The following is a 21,451-nucleotide window of genomic DNA, read 5'->3' on the forward strand; positions in this document are numbered from 1 at the left end:
GACTGCAAATGTACAGTCAGCCACATGCAGGAGAAACTGTACTGAAGACTGTAAAAGAATAGAAAGATTTTAGTATTACAAAAAGACTACAAAAAACCAGAAGAGAACAGTTCTTATTGGTTACAAATACAACATTGAAATGTTTTCAGCTATCCATTGTTGACTTCCTTCATATGATGACATATTTACATACATTAGATATATGATACGTCCATATCCAGTATTTGGTAGATACAATAGTAAGCATTGCTTACAAATCCAACAGATGGGAAAGAGTGGGGTAAAGAACGCATCCAATTATGACTGCACCTCTGAAATTGTCTGAGGCTCTTTTTTAAAATATATTTCCATTTCAGGTGCTTACAAATGAAATGTCACTTCCTAACTCATTGAATACCTGTAAAAATTATGCAGGGTTTTCAAATGATTCACTTCCTGAAAAACTGTTTGCACCACACAAGACACACAAGTACATAGCACAACTACAAAAGGGATATACAACACTTTACTGTCCCATATGACAAAACAGACTGACTTCCTACAAAACAGGCACAAAGCTATTTCCTTCATAGCACAGTAATAAAAGATGTGGGAAAGAGAAAGCTTGAGGAAGTTTGTCCATAGAGAACACTTCATATCTACCAGATAGTTTCTCAAGACCTCTGTTCTTTTCCATGACTTTTAAGTATATGTAACTTTTATGTATTTTCAAAACTGGTCATGACAACGAAGCATTCATCAAGCCTGTCTTTGCCAAAGAGTAAAACTAATGCATGATCATGAAGCATCTACAACTAAAATACAGCTGGTTCAGATATTCTCAGATACAATCTCAAGCTATGAGAAACAGCAATGGGAAAAGGCTGTTTGTAAAAATAATACTGAATCTAGAAGTACATCTTTGGCTGTAGGACTAAAAATAGTCAATACTCCATTTATTTTACCTGGAAAATTGCTCCACTGACTTAGTTAGCTAAAATCATAATGACATAACAAAATGCAAAAACCAAACCCATATTTTAATCTTCTAGTGACCAAGCACTTATATTTATAATCTAATAATGCTGGTTTTAGTTTCTTCTAGCCTCAGTAGTAGGCAGTGGTAAACAAGACAAGAACCTTTCTGCTTTCATCCTCTCAGATTCTGCAAAATAACTAAATCTCATATTTTAAAATCTCTGCTGAGATTCAAGTTTTGTGAAAGAAAAAAATGAAAAAGAAAATCCATTTTAAATAAAAAGTGAATTTCTTTAACTTCAGAATTTAAGTATCTCATCTTGAGACTGCACAGACATTAAGACTTATGCTCTGAATCAATCTTGTGCAAAACGAGTATCAGATTATACCAATTCTGTTGAAGTCTCCAATTAGCAAAATAAATTTTTTACTTTAAAAGCTGATCTCAAAAAAACCCGCCAAGCCAACCAAACCTGATTACTGTGTAGAAAAGAATTTCATTTTTTAGGAAGCAAATGATGTAATAGCAACAGAATTGGAGTCAGATGCACAAACTGGACTCCAAAAATCACATTTTAAAATTAAGGAGGCCTTGGAATAGTGAAGACAAATCATAAAAAATCATCATCATTTCAAATATGTAGTCCTCATGCTCAAGAAATACCTACAGAGTGTTAAGAGCTTCTACATTTAACAGTATTTTCTACGCAACAAACATTTCTTGATTTTGTGTTACAATGACCTGCCATACATATACAAAACAGCTGGGGGTGGGAGATGACTTACCAGTACAATCTTTATATGGTACCATTACTCACAAAATATTTTATATTTGTTGTATTGAGGGTTAATAATCAAAGAAAAACATCACATATCTCCCAGACATACCCCATATCTTTGAAACACTGTAAACAGTTTGTTCTCATCAACACACCAATGTAGAAATCAGGGGGAAATAACTGCCAAATGAATAGCTTGTCTGTGACAGAAAAAACTGAAAATGCTTTTTGGCATGCTAGAAAATTATCCAGTGGTTTACTACCATAAACATTTTGGGGAAAAACAAAACAAAACAAAACATCAAAAACCCCCCCTTCCCCTATAAATGCAAATATTTTTAGGGTAATTCCTTACATATTCATTATCATTTAGGGTTCACTGAGCCTAAAATCAAATTACTGTGTAGCAGATATGAGCCTTCTATTCTGCATTAATTGCAGTGCAAAAAGGGAGGCCAAGATATATAAGATGAAGAGGATATCTTACGTGTTTTATTATACTACATGAAGATGATTAAATTCACCACAGTTCTAAAGATGAAAAGACAAATACATACAGACCAAATAAAAATCAGAAAAGTTAATGCTGATAACTTTGAATAGATTTTTAGTATTTTTAAATACTATTTGATTGTGCTAAGACTTATTAACAGGTGTATAGAAGGTTCTTCTGTTAACTAATGTTAAAACAGGGGTGTAAAAGAACTTGCAAAAAAAATCAAAGTAGGATTCTGTCTTTTGGCCACCTACAAATGAGCTGTTTTCCCATTCTAGTTCATCCTAAAAAACATAACCTAAGACAAAGCAAATGAGATAAAATTATTTAGCATCACTGACCTGTAAATCAAACATCTTGCTAATGGTTAAAATCTAGCACACAGGATATGCCAGATATAAATCTGGCTGCATAACTAGCTACACTTGCTTTTAACACATACAGGCGGCATTTCCAGTTGCTAGGATATTATGTAGTATATTAAGTTACTTGTAAACATCCTCACAGAGTTGATATACAGAGCTTGTCATAACATTGAGGGAGAGTAAAAGCTCTGAACATACCACTATATTCAGAAAATAATTCTGTGTAAGAGTTTATTCAATATCCACTTTTAGAACCTACAAATGCGAATGAAAGAGAAACCAAACAAACCACCAAACCATACAAAAAACCAGTCCATGTTTAAAAGAAAGCATTAAATAAGAGAGCCTCCTATTTAGGCAGTGATTTTCCTTTTACTTCCCCTCTGTTGATGACTGTCCTCCGTATGACTCTTCCCTGAAGATGTAAAACAGATAAAAATCTGTGGCCACAATTAAATCAGAAATTGATCATCTGACTTTCTACTGAAGACCAATACAGATTATTTTGAATTCATTTTATCCATTTCTGAAAACACTTACAGTTTTTCAGAGTAATATCTAGGTTTCTCTGCCTAGGTAAGATATACTTAGTCCCCTCATACACAAGACCTAAATCCTACAAGATTATTTCTTCATTTTAAAATTCATTTTTAGGGGTTTAAAATGATGAGATTAAGTCCTATTTCACTACCTCCTCAATTGACTAAGACTCCCGAACTATATTCTAGTTACTTGAATTAAAAACTTATGTGTTTCTCTATAACCTGTACTAGAAACAGCAAGAAGGCTCTGAAAATTCCCATGAAGCAGTAGTCAGATCCTCTTATTCTTACTCTTGACTATTCAGCCTCAATCCATTTATTTCACTTAAACTCTCCAAATGGAAGTAGCATATCTAGAGAAACCTGAGACACTCAGCGATGTGCTTAAGCTCCTAAACCAACCATCTACCCAGACATATCTCAGTTTCACTTAAGGTTTGGGCCAGATGCTCACTCTAATTAGTCCATTTTTTATCCTCCGTGGAACAAATTCCCTCAAAGGCCAAGTGGGACTATGACCAAGGCAATCAGGTTTCCCAATGCATACAATCAAGTAACTAAAACTCCAGAATGTTTTCAGAGTTGTGCATTTTACACATAGCTGTATCACTCACATGCAAACATACCCCTTCACTACAATACAGAGTTCTAAAAGCAGGACAGTACATGCCAATCTGCTTAAATCCTGATCATTAAGAGTTGAGAATACTTTCTAGAAATTAATGAATACCATTTGACCCTTCTGATGCAAGTGTCTAGCCAAAACACTACAACAGTAGAACTGAAGTATTATTATGTTCTAACCATTAATCAACATCTACATGACCTCTTAATTTGATAGTTGCACTTAATCTTACTGATATATGAAAGTCGCAACATTAAAGTTCTACATCAGATTACATTTGTTCACAAACTGAATTGCTATTTTCCTTTTACCTGAATTTACACTACAGTGGAGTACAAACCTGAAACATAAAACTCTGAAAACACAACGTGTTTATGAGTCCTCATTGTTCAGTATGGACATAATCTCCTGAAACAGCTACAGTCCAATAATTAAGTTGACTAAATATGCAGTTTTCTTGAACTTCATAAGAAAAAAAAGGACACGTCTACCACAAGGTGACAAAAATTCCATGCATGCTATATTTAGAAGACACCATCTCAGTTATTCAAGGGGTAAGCAACTTACCTGTGTGATGTAATGACAGAGTATGAGGAGTGGTTAAAATGTTACTAAAAGGAGGGTTTTCAAGTGAGAGGAATAGAAATAACAGCTTACCTGAAAAGTGAAAAATATACAAATGCAGGTAGATTCAAAGGAAATAACTCTTGTAAAAGTCTAGCAGAAAAGAAAAAAAAAAAAAAAAAAAAAAAAAAAAAAAAAAAAAAAAAAAAAAAAAAGAAACCCAACCCATATACTTAGCTGCTTTTATATGCCCACTTCTATAACTGATGTCTTATTGAACATCATTCAGTAATTTCAGCTGAAAACTAAATTATATTGGACTAGGAAATTCAAACTCCATCAAATTTAGAAAAGTGTGCTTTAGTATGGCTGTAGCCACTGAAGGAAAACAAGTATTGTTGGTACTAATACGTAATACTTGTGTTGGCAGTCACTTAAATATGTTTACATTTAATCAAATATCCATTTTAATTACATTAACACCATTGCATTGCATTCACACATTAAAAAACTAGTTTGATACATTTTCATTCACATGCATTCATGAAAAAGAATATTCAAAAGCATGAAGTACAACATCTTTTTCATTTTATTACAGAAAAAAATGCAATATTTACATTAAAGATATTTATCTTTAATGTTTTTTTAAAAAAATTGCAACCTAATAAAAAATGTATCTTTACTGTAGTAATTCTACAAATGAAAATCAAGACAAATTGTCTGTTCAATTGTAATTCCAACTCCAACACTCATTCATTAAAGTTCATGACCCATATGATACTTCCTTTGTTCTATACTTCTATATAATACTTTGTGAATACATTGTATTATCACCTAATTTAAAAATAAGAAGACTATCTAACACATTTAATCAGGGGCAGTATGATACAAATTACCATAGCTTTACGCCTTCCCTTCCTTATTCACATTGAACTGCTGCTTAGTCCATAAAGAATAGTCACACAAATTATAAACAAATTAAAATGTAAAGAAATCCAAAACAAATTTTAAAAGTTACATGACATTTACTCCAATGAGAGTTTCTGATAAGGAAGTGAGATGTCAAGTTCAAGGAAAATTTATTTTATCAAACCTTACCACTTTTGGTTCAAACAGGCAAGAGCTACAGTCATACAGCACCAAAAGACAATGTAATGATCTTATAGCTGACTTGGACACCTTTTATTAGTAGAATATCCAGTACAAGTTTCAACATAAGGAAAAAGCAACGACTGTTTTTTCCCCAACATGGGTATCAGTGATTAATCCAAAAAAAAAAACCAGCTAAGGTATTTGTCTTGCCTAACTCTTATTTTTCACTGAAATAAAACAATTATGAAGAAAATTTCAATCTTCTATCTGCATAAACCATTTCTCTATCAATAAGGCATAAAAGATCCTGATGTTTTTTATGTTCTACCTCTTGAAAACATTGTCAGACTTATGACATGGTAGTGGCAAAAAAACCCCAAACATTTCCACAGAACAACAGCTTTGATTTCAGGTACTCAAATCAATCAAGGTGGTTAGCCAGGAGATAACAGAATGCTAGAGCAGGGCTCTCAAAGTTATTACCATCACCATCAGCACCAATAGGAGCAGTCTGCAGGATATAAATAGCGCAGAAGCCACTATTTTGCAGGGATATGAATCACGGCATGAAAAGTTTTTAAAATCTAAAAATTAAAAACATACATTCTTAGTTCATGAAAAAAAAAATCGGATTTCTTTAGCTTTATATACTATTTTCTGACCCACTACTCCTCAGGAGTAATCTTACCAGCAAAGCACTTTCAGATAGTACATCTTGCCTGATTTGTTACAAAGTTTAGTTATGCATAGCCTAAGAAAGTAAATTGCAAAAATGGTGTCTTAAAAAAACACTTTATTCTTTCTACTGAAACAGAGCAGGCAAGAGGGAAAGTAAGTGAAAGGTGTTCAAGGGTGGGGAGGCAGAATTTGGGGAAAGAAAAAGGGAAGATCCTGTTCTTTGAGTGTCTGATTTGACGTCTTAAGATCTATTTTACATAAATGTTCAGCATTCATCATTTAAACTTGTTAATGAAAGCTATGGTTTGAATATATTTTGTGTTACATGATACTGAATACAAAATACTTTAAAAAATGATTTTGCAAATAAGTCAAGCATCACACTCAAAATTAACATATACTTTTGATGTGAATCCCTCTGTGCCTAATTTTTCTATCTATTAAATGATAATATTAATGCTTCAACCCTACCGAGTGATTCAAATTGTGTTTATAGCTCAAATACTCCATGAGGACCACAAGGAGATTAGCAATCCTGTTTTCAAGCACAAAAATGACATGAAGTAACATGAAGTCAGTAATTCACGCAGCTGCTTGCTTACTAGTGATGAAACAATATATAATGACTAGGTGGTCATCAGATGACCAAAGATCATCCTTTATGTGAAGATTCTGGAATCCCGTGTTTATAACAGTTAATCCATTCAACGCATTTTTCCTGATGATTGTATGAAGGCAGTAGTGCTGACATTTCCTAATTTCAAAGTTCTGGTTATACAAGCTTTCCTAGACACTTACAATATGTTCTCTTTTCATCTTTCTTTGAGACAAAAACATATGTAACATTGGTAGAATTCTGTGCACAGACATCTATCCAAAAAATATAAATGTGGTAAGCCAGGACTCAAGTTATGCAATAAAGAACTCACTGCTTTCAACAAACAATGAGAAATTGTATTTCTTGTAAGAAGTGAAAATTCATTTCTGCTCTCTTTTTAGAAAATAACTTTTTAGAAGTTTGGTTTGCATTTTTAAACATGAAAATAAATTGTCACTTTCACAGAAAATTCTAAGCTCCGTCCTTTGCTTTTTAATATATCCAGACCACAGTAAATAATCTGATAATAGTCTCAAAAAAAATTTTTTTTTATCAGATTTATATGTGTGTCTTCCAGAGAATGTTGTGTGTTGTACTAGCTTTTTTATCCTAGAAAGGATAAAAAAGAATTACTGACATTAAGTTTGCCTGGTATGTGGCAGATTTCATATATGATAACTTAAATAACCTTAAAAAACAATATGTTTTACTTGAGATGTATTTTTTGTCATATAAATTTATCAAAGCATTCAGATTTTGCTAATATATTCTGATTTCCACAGAGATTCTTTCACATACAACCCATTCAATCCTCCTGCTTGATCCTGCAGGAAAGACATCATGCTAAATTTAGGTTATTACAATCATTTCTATGGTAACAGATGGATGTGAAACACAGGATTATGACTTCACTGCACGACTCTGCAGAAAGAAGTCGGATGCTGGAGGAAGAAAGATCATATTCAAAATATCTGCATCTGTAGCAGGGAAGCACACAATCACTGAGAAATTGAACTGTTCTTTTTCTAAGAAATACATGATTTTTTTCAATATCTCTGTAGGTAAATCTTCCCCTAACAAATACCTTCATCATTGACATTCTCCATAAGCATTTTCTTTAAACCAGTATCTCTATTCTGGCATAATTAAGAGAAAAGAATGCTTAAAAATATAGGTTACATGCAATATTATAAATAGATAAGAATCTATTTAGAACCTCTAGAGGTTAAAATACAGAAAACCTAAAAATATGAAATTCTAATAGATATGCATTCCATATAAGAAGGGCTAAAAGGGAGAGCATATTTAAGCTAATATAAACCAGGACAAACAGGGTTTTTTTCATTATTCTTGTTTTTTGCAGATTATATTCTATGATACATACAATGGCTACATGCTACATGCACATCAAATTATATTTAACTAAAGACTAGCAAAATCACTGAATTCATACAGCATGCTATTGCTATTTTTTTTAGGATTTAATCTTGAAATCCAAACAAGTTAGATGAGAAACACCAAAACTAGGGTGTTTATTATATTTTTATAAGCAATATTAACTACAAAAAGTAATCCTCAAGCACAGAGACTAAAACCAGACTAAACTCATAGCAGCTGCCTTAAAAATACTATAGGCCTATACAAAATTACTTATTAGATGGTGTGTGAAATATCTTCTATATTTAATCATGATCCTTAACGATTCAGCAATGAAAATCTATTGTAAAAGGCAGAACTATATTTAGCACTTCTGGGTTAGCTGGACACAGATTACCGAAGTACAGAACAAACATGAACAACCCTATGACTAATAATGGTCCCTAACTTAAATAATGATTACTGTGATAACACACTCAAAGCAGGCATTTGGCTATAAAGGTTATGGTATTTAAAATTAGTAAATGCAATAGATGTTAAAGTGATTTCTATTCCTATCTCACAGAAACAAGGTATTTGGAATCAAAAAGAAATATCTTAATTTTGCTTCTCTGATTTAAGTTTGCTTGAAGTTTCAGACAAAATTTAATCTTGAAAAAAATTTATTCTTTAATAAACGTGAGGCTATATATTGAAGTAATTGATCAGTATCAAAAATAATACATCTGGATGCTGAAGCTGAATATGGTTCAAGAAATCTTACTTGCATTTGAGATGCTGATGAACTACTAAAGTAATAGTAACACTCAACATTGAAGCCTTTGCTTCACTGAAACCCTTTAAGGGCTTTTTCTCTCAACTGGCGAACAGCTACCAATTTTCACAGAACACAGGCGACCTTAAAAAAAATTAAACATATCTTTAAAAAATCCTTCTGGTGGTTGAAATTAACAAACAGGTCAGAAGGGCCCAGAAAGGGCACACCACAGTCTCATAAACCTCATTTACCTACGTAAAGTAGGCTTAACAAACAGCAACCAAACCCAAAAAAACTCAATAAGAACAGAAGGGAAATGTCTGACACAATTCTCCAAATTAGAAATTCAGGTCTTGGCTATCCCAGTATTCTCAAAGGATTCTATGAAAGACTGCAACACTAATAAAATTAGGACAGGAATGACCAAATAAAAACTGATATGGAAAACTTTTTTCTTTTTAATTCAGACCACTAGACCATTTAAAACTTTGTTCTTTTTTTAATTTGCAATTAACCTAAATACATCTTAAATACTCCTTACCCCTATGGGAGGAAAAGTTCTCTTTGTAAAAGATGTTACCGCATACACCATTCATTTAAGAACTTAGAAAGAACCCAAACCACAATTTTTCCCCTTTAAGAATTTTCTGAAAACTTATATTTAAAAAAAAAAAAGCCATATATTAAATGTTTGAAAATATCAAAGTTATTAAAAATAAACATGTCATGTGTCTTTTGGGAGTAGGACATGAGGTGAGGAGGGAGAAGGTTGATGCTTTCTTATAAAAAGGTACACCAGATTTCCCTCCAACACCTCACTTTGCTCATTCACAGAGCAGGACTTCCCTTCGTAAATTCTCATAATCCTTGACAAATGGTTTGAAGCAAACAGCTGAAGTGAGGATACACACCACAGGTAGTAAACTAACGGTCTGAAAAAATTACTCCTATTTTCCTGGCCATAAAATTGGGCCATCCATCATGAAAATTATGATGTAACTCAGAACTGGAACAGCAACATTTGGCTACATGTTAGCATCTTTAGTATCTGCAACTGTAATTTTTCATTAAAAACACATTTTAAATCTAAAAACATAATCTGTTTTCATAAAGAGACTCAGTAAAATTAATCAACAATGGTATGCCACGACAATAATTAAACTGTGTCAACATTTCCAAGTCAAATCCATTCAAATTTGTAACAAACGCTTGTTAGGAAGTTCAAAAAGTCTTTTGAACAAACAATTCACAAAAAGTCACCAGCAAGGTAACCAGTTGGGTATTTTATTGTAATGAATAAAGGGATCCAGGGGACTTTGCAAGAGTCATGCTGTCATCCACTAGCTTCTCTGGGGTGGCAAATGACCAGGTCTTACGAGACAGTTAAAGACTTATCTCACCCAGGGCTTTGCCATTTTTTTGCCATACACAAACTCTACCCACAATCTGGCCATCTATAAAGGACATTTGACACACTAGAAAGCATTGAATTATTTTCAAAGAAGAAGTTAAGAAGCTGTTGATAGTAAAGCACAACTGGTTGAAACCAGAAGAATTTTACTTTTTCAATACGAACAAATTTCTAAACACTGAAATTAAAGGAATATCTAATGTTTGGGGATTTTCCAGTATTATTTAGAGTGCTTAAATAAGCAAGGAGCTGTCCTTACAAATACATACATGATCTGAAAGGCAGGTCAAGGACACTGCATTGGCACAGGGCCAGGCTACAGAAGGTGCTAAACAGAGCAGACTAGTGGATCTGATGACCAGAGCAAGAGACCTCTGCAATTCAGTATACCAGAATAATCTTAACTGGATGGCTAAGCTTGCATTAACATACATGGCAAAAGAATAAACTTCTGTGCAGAGAGATATGCAGAAAATACTTAATATTAAACTAAGTAAGAGTTTAAACCTATTCAATTCCCTACCTTTGTGTTTCCCTTTTGTTTTCATCACAGCAATCTATAGTGGACAAAACACTAGAAAGAACTTTTGCAGTTACAAATACTGATTGTAGCTGTTGAAATTCTACAAAGAGCTAAGAAGAATATTTCAACATGTACCAAAAAGGAATGTTTACCAAAGATATATTTTTTCCCAAGGTAGGTATGTTTTTTCCAGTTCTCCTCATTCCATATAAATATAAAAATATATATCTATGTATGTGTATATATATGTGTATATACTTTTTTTTTTTTTTTTTTTTTTTTTTTTGAAACAACCACTTGTTATATCGATGGTTTAGCATTTAGAGAAATTTTGAGTGTTTTATTTGGTAAACCACACAGTTATGATGAGAAAAAAGTTTCTTGACTCATTAATCATAATAGTGGACCATCTTCTAGCTGCCAGCCTAAGAAAACCAGAGGTGTTTCAACACATTACACTGAAAGTGAAGAAAGGGACCAAGGCAGACAAAAGGATAACAAAATTCTTTGATTTTACTAGAAAAATCAACTTTCACTTTAAAAAAATTATTTCACAGAATTAAAGTATAATTCCAGTACATCCCTGTAAATAATACACTTGAGAAACTAATTTTATATGCATACTGTTAGATGTTCAAAGCTGATTCTGCTGGAAGTTACATTAAACCGAAAGTGGAAATAAGGTATTTCCTGAGCTACCTTCCTTAAACTTATTACCTTTTTACCCTTCAGTAGTAAGGGTAATACAAGAAAAGATCTATAGGTTTGAGTTTAAATAAAAAGTTCTTAAATAGTTAAACCCCACTATTTATCAGGTTAGGATTTGTATTACTGACAATCAATTTTTTTTTCATATAACCATATTTAAACTCCTGAATAAAGTATGCTGGTCAAAAGAGCCCTTTTTATTTTAAGGGCATAGTAAAATATGAATAGCATTATACAATTCATGGGGGTAGAGGGAAGACCAAAAAACCCAAAGCTAAAAGCTTTTCATTTTTGTGGTTCCAAAAGACTGCTATTGAATAAATGAACATATCCAGTTAACCAAAAATACAGCTATCTTAAAACCACAGGTATTTACAGAAAACACACTTTAAGCCACATATTAAATGCAATTTCCCTAGGAAACTGTAAATTATAGTTGGTGGTACATTTAAATTTTAAAAGAAAACCAAATGAACGCAAACAAGTCTCTGTCTCTGTGATCTCAGGAAGCCACAACTACCACAACCATATTTCATCTGTTATTAAAGATAGCCTCCCTAGTGTAAGAGATTTGTTTCACACGCAAGCCAGATTTGTTTTGTCACATCACAACAAACAATGTGGGAGAAACTCAATGTGGCATTTTTCTGCACAAGAGAAAACAAACAAACCAAAACCCCCAACACTTCCACGGAACCGAAACATAACTTTGTTTTCAATTTAATTTGAATAACCAGAATAAAAGCTGGTGACTTTAGAAGTAGTAGGGTTCTTTGGTTTGTGGAAAAAAGCTACAGAACTCAAGCGATTGTTCTCCAAATTTGTAGAATCATCAAGTTTTCTACAAATTACTAGACCATTTGACTAAAAATTAACAATAATATTGATGGGTTTCATTTATAATTAAGACTGCCTAACACTTAATATGATTTATAAATAATAGTGCCTCTGTCTTCACTTAGTTTTCAGTTTGCCAAACCATTTGGATCTCTGCCTTCAGCTGGTTTGTTTTCTACTTCTTCCAAGTTTCAGCAAGTGAATCAGTAACTTCCAATAGAACTATGAAAAATGAGGTATTTTCCTCATATTATGTCCTAAATACTTCTTTAGAAAATCTGTACGTACCAGCATGAGGGCTGTGCTTTTCACCAGCCCTCCCCCACCACACCTGCCTCCAAAATCAAAAGTAGTTAAATCAGAATTATCTGAACAACTTAAATTAGTCAAGCACAGGAATTAAAAGAAAAATTTACATGAAGAAGCCAGTATTCTGTGCCCACACAACTCCTACACATTATCCTGACTGATGCTTTCTTATACCTACTGAGTTGGTACCTTAGGTCATGTTTTTAAACATTTGTTGTATCTTCTCCTTCCATTCTTTTTCCTGGTAACTGAACAGCTGTGATAGCTACCAAAACCAAGAGACAATGCAACTAGTACACAACTAATTTCAAAGTGGAAGAACTAGACAACATAATCTGTCGTAGTGAAGAACCATGATAAGGGAACAGGACTAACTTTGGTGGCCTAGAATAAGGAAGAATTTCCTCATTCAGAAATGAACACTAACTTTGGAAAACTAAATGCCTGATAATGCTCTGGGGTACAGTGCTAACAAATTCAGTTCAGAGTAACTTTTCACAGATGATCACTTCAGACACTATTTATAAATATCCAGGTTTAAACAAAAGCAGTTTAACTGGTAAGCAACAAGTCAAGCAAACACAATGTTAACCATTCATGAACAATATACGGAACTACGAAAGGAAAGTACATATCCTGAAGAAAGTAATTCTATGCAAGTTCAAACTGGATATCCAAACTTTATATAAAATTCAGCTAGGAATAGTACATCTTACACCTGAAGGATGCTGAAATAATTATTTATTTCAATTTTTGAGTAACTCCTGTGAAAATGAGAATTAGAAGACAAATCACAAGCAATCAGTAACATCTTATTTTGCGCAGGCTTTCTTAAATTATGAGTAAGTAAAGGGTAGTGTAGCACAATGATAACAAAACAATATATTAACTCTACCCATTCAGTAAGTATGTATAATCATGAATGACAAGTCATTAAGTAAATACCACCAAAAGCATCACAAGTAAATATTTTTTTCCACATTTTTTCTTTCCTGTCAACAATGCCTTCCCCATTACCAGAAACTAAGAGTTAAAAAGTGACAATTACTATAAAAAGGCATTCTATAACACAAAACTGAAAATTACCTCCTTTCAATTTACAGAAAAAGTCTTTGAAAAACAGTAATTAATAAAGAATGAAAGATGAGAATTCAATTCAGTGAAGACATAGATTTTAGTTAGCAAGATTACACATCCTTAAAATAATCCCCATTAACACTGTAAAGTTTCTGTGGTTTTTTTCTTTTATTGCTAGCTTTTGGATCTAGTTTGAGACACAGATACCTAAAACAGAACTGGCAACAAAAGGAACAGTATCATGTACTTCAACTTTCTTCTGCTTTGAACAAAGATTTCATTTTGTTTTGTAATAAAAAGTGATAATAAAAAACAAGCATTTTTAAAATTATTGTCTCTGTTTCAAGAAGCAAGAAATTAAAAATTCAGAATTTATTAGTAAGATTAGTAAGCTTTCAATCAGAAGGGAAAGAAATTTCGCATGTAACAGACAATATACTTTATGCAGTCTCATTTGGGTGCAATTGGACCTACTCTTGAAAATGAAAAAATATATCAAGCATTTCAAAATACATAGGGTAGGGTTCTTTTGATTTGTATTTGAATTTATTTGGGGATTTACTACTATTACATTTATTTTTATTTTCTTGGATCTTAAGGGACTTACAAAACATTTTACTGATTCCAAACTGGTCTTTAAGCTGTCCGTTTATTTTAGGATATGACTACCAGAAAAGTACCAGCAAGTACTCTCCTCTACCACATTTAATCAAGGTCAGTGTTGAAACACAAACATTCTGTATCCACGTGCTTTGAAAAATAAAAAAAAGTCAACAGTATATTCTTCCCTTTCAGTCTGCTAGTAACACTGATTTGAAACACTGTTAACTCTCTGACATTCAAGAATAAAACAGATATGAGGCAAATGGTTTTTCTCTCTTACCTAATCAACAGAAGACCTGAACCTGTGCAGTTAATCTGTTTCATTATTACACCTGTCTGTTAGAAGATATAAAACATCTTCAGCCATAATTGGACCACCATTAAATTTTATGCAGAACACTCATTATCTTGCACTTGTTCTGATTTCCATATGCACTTGATTGAAATGTTTGAATTGAAAATAAGAATGCAAGAAGCACCATATTGAATGAAACATACTATTCTGAAACAAAAAAAGAAGCCATTACAGAAAGATGTTTCCTTAGTGCATCTTCCCAGTGTTCAGCTGTTCACACAGTAACTATTTTTATCACACCCTGCATACAGCTACTACCATTGTGATCTTCCATGATCATGCTAATGTGGATTGTTTTGGAATACTGTTCCTTCCCTTCCACATCCAAATGTTTTAATGAATGGAAAGAGAAAAAAGGGGAAAAAAGTGAAAAAATAAGAAAAGTATGGGGACAGATTGTAGCCAAGAAAGCCTCTCACTGCCCTAAATGCACTTAATGCGTATGAAAACATATTCTACAATGATAACTTCCTGGAAGTTGCAATAAATGCTTGATAATGAGGACAAGTTTCTATATTCCTTTTTTTTTTTTTTTAATATTTAATTTTTAATCCCACACTGCAAGTAAATTTACTCTTGTCAGAAAAAGGCATCCGTAACCTTTTCAGTTTTGCTATTTGACCAAGGAAAATTTATAAATACCTTCAAATCATCAACAGAAATAATAGACTTCTGGTGAGTTTGGTGAGTTTACGTTAACACAAAACTATCATGAGAATCAGAAGGCTATAGACACTACAGCATTCTACAACACATTTGTTAATATGTGTCTGCAATGGGTTCCTCAAGTTTTTTCCTAAGTAATTTAGTTGAGAAATCTTGGCAGCAGGTAATCTGGTTGAATCTCATTCTGATAATTAGCTGTTTAATTGCATTGAATTTTTTGTACAGAAGTTCACAGCTTCCTCAGGAAATCTAGTTTGTAAGTACAAAATTAAAAAGTGTCTGGGATTTCCTAGACCCATGACATCTGAATGTTTGGAATTTGTTTGGGTTTAAGCTGTTGCACTAGAATGATTTCCCTTACAGGGAACAGCAACAATCAGCATCCCTCTTAACACACACAGAAAAAAAGCAGTCTTCTACAGCAGCCTAGACATGCCATATAGAACTATGCCTTATGTAAAATACCTTCAAAAAGAAATAAACACTTAAGTTTTGATATATCAGGAAATAAGTCAGATGATTTACCTATGACAACAAATTATCAAGTGCAAAATTTTCCAATAGAGCACCTCTATTACTTAAAATCACAGACAAAAAACACAAACCAAAAGGAAATTCAACCTACCTGCTGCATTTTACAACACATAGCTAGGATGGAGGAAATATATCAGCAATTCCTTTGAGCCTCATAAAATCAGGTTTCACTTATGTTTTACCACAGCTACCTAAGAGTAGTTTAAAGATTAGTTTTAAGATGACTTCTGTTTTTAAGCTAACCATTACATTTGATTAATCCCTAGCAAAAACACTTTTGACAAACTCACTTTCCAAATGTGCTATAAAGCCTACCTTCTTTTTTTTTTGCTTTGCTAAGACTTATGGAGACAGTATAGATTAAAATACTTCAGAATTTATATATACACACAGGAACTTTTCCTATTTTCTCCTTTTTTAAAATCACAAACTAGACAAAATAAATTAAATGAGCTATAAGGATATAACTTATGAGTGAAGTATCACTTCACTTATTTCCACTAATTTCATCAAGGATGATGACCACAATAAGCGTCAATGGATATCAAAGTTAGAAAAATGGCTACCATAACTATTATTCTACAGTTTGACCACCTTTCTTCTCCACTTTATATTTCCCTAAAACATACTCTTCTTTTTCCTGGATTTCATTTAGGTACTCAAAATTCTAGTTTAGAGAATATGACTCTGTTAATAAACATATGTGAGCACATCTTTTAGGAAGCTATAAAAATAGATATTGTCTTTGCTCATATTATTCCAATTTTTTAACTTTGAATTTAGCTCAATAGAGTCCTTAAAATTTGATGCTACTTCATTTAGAACACCTATCAGACATTTTTGTTGCAAGTATTGTGAGATTTGGAACAAAAAATGTGCGTAAACAGGAAGATTGTACAAATGGCTATCAGGAATATTTGTCCACTCTTCGTCTTCTCAGTTACTTAAAAATAATATTAACTAAACTTCTCTTATCAACAGCAGAGAGAAGTCAGTCCCAATCCTCTTGAAGGACTATTCAAAATTTTCTTTTAAATTATTCTTTAATTATCTTTGTTTGTAACTTTTATGGTATTTTAGTCTTCTAGTTTACACTTGCATGAAGTTACGTAAATAAGAATATGGGATATTAAAAAATATTAGATAAGTAGCAAATATTGATAAATGTTCTTGCACGACAACACAAGAATCCTTACAGCTAATAGTCTGGGGTTTAGTCGCATCAAATTTACAGTAGTAATGTTTGAAATAATTACTAAATTTACAAACACCCTGAATGCAACAAATGGTCAAATTTAATTTACAACTGTTCATATCTACCACATGAAAGAACACAGTAACTCTGACCACTGAACTCAAAGCTGGCTCTTAACACAATAATGGAGAATAACAGCATAAAACAAATGCAATACTGGTACTGAAGCATAAGGACAGCAATATCATGATCAAACAGCATCCCTGCTAGCAGCATCACATGAATATGAAGACAGTGCTAATGACAAGTTGGTACTCCATCAGTGACACTTCTAACTAGGAATGAAGTCTGTTCACATATTCATAAAAGTATTTTTTTTACTAACAAAATGCAGATTTGTTTTATTTTTTTATACATCAGTTTTGCCTTAACTTCCCAAAGACCATTTTCCTACATACACTGTAAAAAAGGCACCACTGTTCCTCATTTGTTTCTGAGCCAGCATAAGTAATAACCAAAGGTAAAACATAATTTGAGAATAAAATAATAAAATTATTCCACTGAATCTGCAAACTTCTCTTCTTTTTCTATTTATACAACCTTAGAGATACCCCAAGAAACATATTTGCAGTGTTTAATTCCTTGCTTACTTGAATATTCAGGGCCTAAGTTAACCGAAGTTCTTCACATTCTGACCTAAATGATATGAGTTTTTCCTCTATTTATATAACCTTCTCCCTTTGCATAAGTAAAGAGTTCTTCATGATCAACTACATAAAATGCACACTTAAGAAAGTTTCTTCTGAAACAGATGCTCTAGAATTTCAAATTCAGAACCACTCTGTATTTGTAATTGAATCTAGTTTTTACATGGATAGGTGAAAAGTCCTTCAAAACTAGCAGGAGAAAAGGGAGAAGGGAAGAACGAGACATAAAAATGTAGTACCACAATTACCAAAAGTACTGCAGCTCCTTTTGGGACACAACTGAACTTAAGATTACTTTTTAGAAATCAACTCAGTATAGCACTTGCATGAAAAATAAAGTTCACAGACCATTGAACAAGTACACACAAGCAGAAGAAAGAAAGCTAGAGTATAAGATGCCCACCACTTCAAGTGAGGTGAAGCTCTCCACTTTGACTGCAGCTTTATCCTAGGAAGTAAAATGTTGGGGTTCATACGATAGTATGGAATGATGGCAACAAAATAATGGATAAAACAAAGGATAAATAGAGTGTGTTAAATTGATAAGATTTCTATAAAAGCAATACAGTCACAATATTTAAAGGCAGCTCTCCTCCACATCAATCATGAATGAAAAATAATAGTTTCTTTTAAATGGAGTAAAGAGCTTTAGCTCTACATATTTTAAAGTACCACCTATCACAACTATCACCAAAAAAGCTTTTAAATTCAGGCAAGATTAAATGACAGTCACAAAGTAACTGCACCCTTTTAGTATTTACTTATCCTGATTGCTAATTAAAACCTAAAAATTAACATAACCGTTAAAATCAAATGTGCTACACATATACAGAGAGTAATTGGAAAGGTTTTATTAATTTTGTAGGTTCTTCAAAGAAAGACAAAACCACTCCCCTAACTTCTGATTCTGAGACATAAATTTTCATGATAAAACCTACCAAACTCATCCTGTAAACTTTAATTTAGAAAAATGCACTAAAATGATGCTATTTAATGTTTATAAATTTTCATGAAATGTTATACAAGTACACATATGTGGTGTGTACATAAAACATACATATCACATTCCTACATTAAGTTAATTCCAAAACTGTTTTCATCTCCTAAACCATAACAGATTTTTGTTCTGCATTTCTAGGTGGGACAGAATACGGGAATCTTATCAGTTCCTACGTAATCAGTCAAGACACAATAATCTTCTTCAGGAAGTAGGCAGAGATCAGGTTGTTGTCACAAAACCTAAAATATACTCAATCTCACACTGCACATATTGTAAGGGAACCTTGAACTGTAAAATACTTTCAACTGTAAAAAATGGTATTAGCATCACTTATGACACAAATCTGTAAGAACTTAGAACTGCCAAAATTTGTTATACACAAATGTATCTACATTTAATGACCCCTCAGTTACAAATAAAGTGGAACTGTGCATGCAACATAATCTGAAAAGATTTTAATATAAATTCTATTACAAAATTCCTGTATTACGAAACCAGGAATTATTGTTACTATTTCAGTATGACTTTTGCTTCTCTTATTCAGCTATGCACAGAAATGTAGACTGCTGAAAGGTACAGCTATAGTCACTCAAAGTTTAAGTTGATCAAATCAAAGTTTAAGAAAAAAAAATCAATGACCTCTACAAAAAAAGTATTGTTAACAACTTTAGCTACTTTAGAACAAAAATGCCTTTTATTTAGAAACATTAAATAATTCTTACATCTAAAATACTAAGCCAGTCAAAATGCTAAACCTTTCCTTAGACCTCAGCTTTAAGGAAAGAGTAGTCATCACAGGCCCAGAGCAATCAGAAACCTCCCTATTGTCCTTTCACAAAATATCCTGATGTTGATTTTTTGAGATTCCAATTTAGAAGTTGGTAATTTTCACGAAACTTAAGACAAGGAGTTTAGAGTTCAAAAAGCTGAGTATTGCTTGAATGAAGTATTTGAAAGTGCTTTCTCTTTGCAGTTCCATTTTCTTGTCCCTTTTCTAGAAATCATCATCACTCCCTAACTCAGGCAACCTTGGGAATTTCAGAGTTAGCCACACCAAAAATATAACCATTTGTGAACAAGAAAGAAAAACCAAAGATATGGAAATGACAAGAAAGTCATACCAGAACTCAAGAACAAAAAGGTAAGCTGTATCTAACTTAACACCACACTGCCCATACCTACGTGGGCACATATATCTCTCAAATAACCTAATTTTTACATTTGCACAGGCATGCAACACCCATCCAAAATAAAAAGTTCTGTCCCTTTTTTATAACAATTACTATGGATACTGCTCAAAGCTTGATTTTGAAACTTGCTGAGACTGAGCTAGAAAAATAGCGTCTTCATCCTATGAAAGTATTATCAAATGGGACCAAATTTTTAGAGTTAAAAAAATCAATGCTTTGATTTCTTGCCTGCCTTTGCAAAGGCACTGCAACAAATCGAAGCACATCTCCCCTCACACTCCATGTTGCCAAAGCAGTGACAACAGTAGTACCATACAAGCAATCACCCAGAGGTTATAGATTAGCTACAATCAATGACAGTAAAGGACCTGAAGGAGGCAAAACTCTTAAACATGTGGTCTAGTAAGCACTCCTCTCCTCAGCAATTTGTTCATACACAACCCTGGTAGTATTTAATTACAAGATTATAAACCCATTTCCACAGCCTTTTCACATACAACAGGTTAACAACAGGAAACTGAACATCTGAAGCCTTTCAATTACTCGAATTTAAGTTTCACTGTTCTGGTTTAGGCTGGGGAGGGTGGAAACAATTGGTTCCCCTTCCATAAACAAATATTTACTACAATTAGAAAACCACAAACTGAAACACAGAAGGGAAACCAGCTTTAAAAAGGCTGATGAGCATACAGAACATGAATAAAAATATAACTACAATATCACACAAATTAATAGAAAGTATGGTTGGTTTAAAGGTAATGGTGAAGATTCTAGAATGCCATGCTTAATTTCAACAGTTTTCATTACCAATCAAACTGATGTTCAACTCACACATTATTAATTTGTGAACTTGATCAGATATTCATGTAACACCACACTTGGAGTCACTTGACTGTTAAATCACAACTTCTCAAAGATAAAAAGTTACCTTAATACCACTTTTTTGTGAAAGGAATCACACATTTTCACGAATAAAGGCTGAGTGAGCAGCAAATCCCAGTGCTAGTGAAACTGTGCAATTTTAGAAGTTCCTATCTGTCTTTAAAATGTCTTTCATAGAGTGGGGTTATGAATGATAGCTACCTGCAACGAGCTGGAATTGGACTTAATGACCCAAGAGTATGACTGCATGAGTATCGTGTCTTGTTAACAGTTCTGTCAAAAAGGACAGCAATTCTTTTCATTAACTAAATTTCATTTTCTTGTGAAGGAAAAAGAAATGTCTCCTCTGCTTTGCTATCAAAGTCTCACCTTCGCACTAGCTTGTTTGAATAGTCTCATACAAACAGGCACCAAGCTTATAGGGCACATTTTCCTTTGTCACGCTTATCCTATTGTATTTAGAACATCTCTTCAGTGAGTTAAAGGGTTTCACAGCTTTTCCACTGTGTTTCTCTTGTGGAGGAGCTTGGAACTGGCAGCATCACCTCAATTTTGGGGCAGGTGGAAGGCATTAAAAGGGGTATTATGGGTTTGTCTGGAAGTACAACAGAGAAATGGAGTCCC

General features: G+C 33.0%; 1 protein-coding gene and 1 long non-coding RNA gene across 5 annotated transcripts in view; one reads left to right on the forward strand and one right to left on the reverse strand.

Annotated features, from left to right (window-relative positions):
- LOC138111623 (uncharacterized) overlaps positions 1-4,547 on the forward strand; it is a 48,779-nt gene extending 44,232 nt beyond the window's left edge. Inside the window, exon 2 of the long non-coding RNA XR_011151401.1 lies at positions 4,494-4,547. This is a non-coding gene — a long non-coding RNA (uncharacterized lncRNA). The remainder of the gene's footprint in view (positions 1-4,493) is intronic.
- The window catches only part of NOVA1 (NOVA alternative splicing regulator 1), a 144,383-nt gene that overhangs the window by 103,532 nt on the left and 19,400 nt on the right, over positions 1-21,451 (reverse strand). The window lies entirely within an intron of this gene.

The sequence above is a fragment of the Aphelocoma coerulescens genome, chromosome 5, assembly GCF_041296385.1.
Source record: "Aphelocoma coerulescens isolate FSJ_1873_10779 chromosome 5, UR_Acoe_1.0, whole genome shotgun sequence".
In the NCBI taxonomy this organism is placed as follows: Eukaryota; Metazoa; Chordata; class Aves; order Passeriformes; family Corvidae; genus Aphelocoma; species Aphelocoma coerulescens.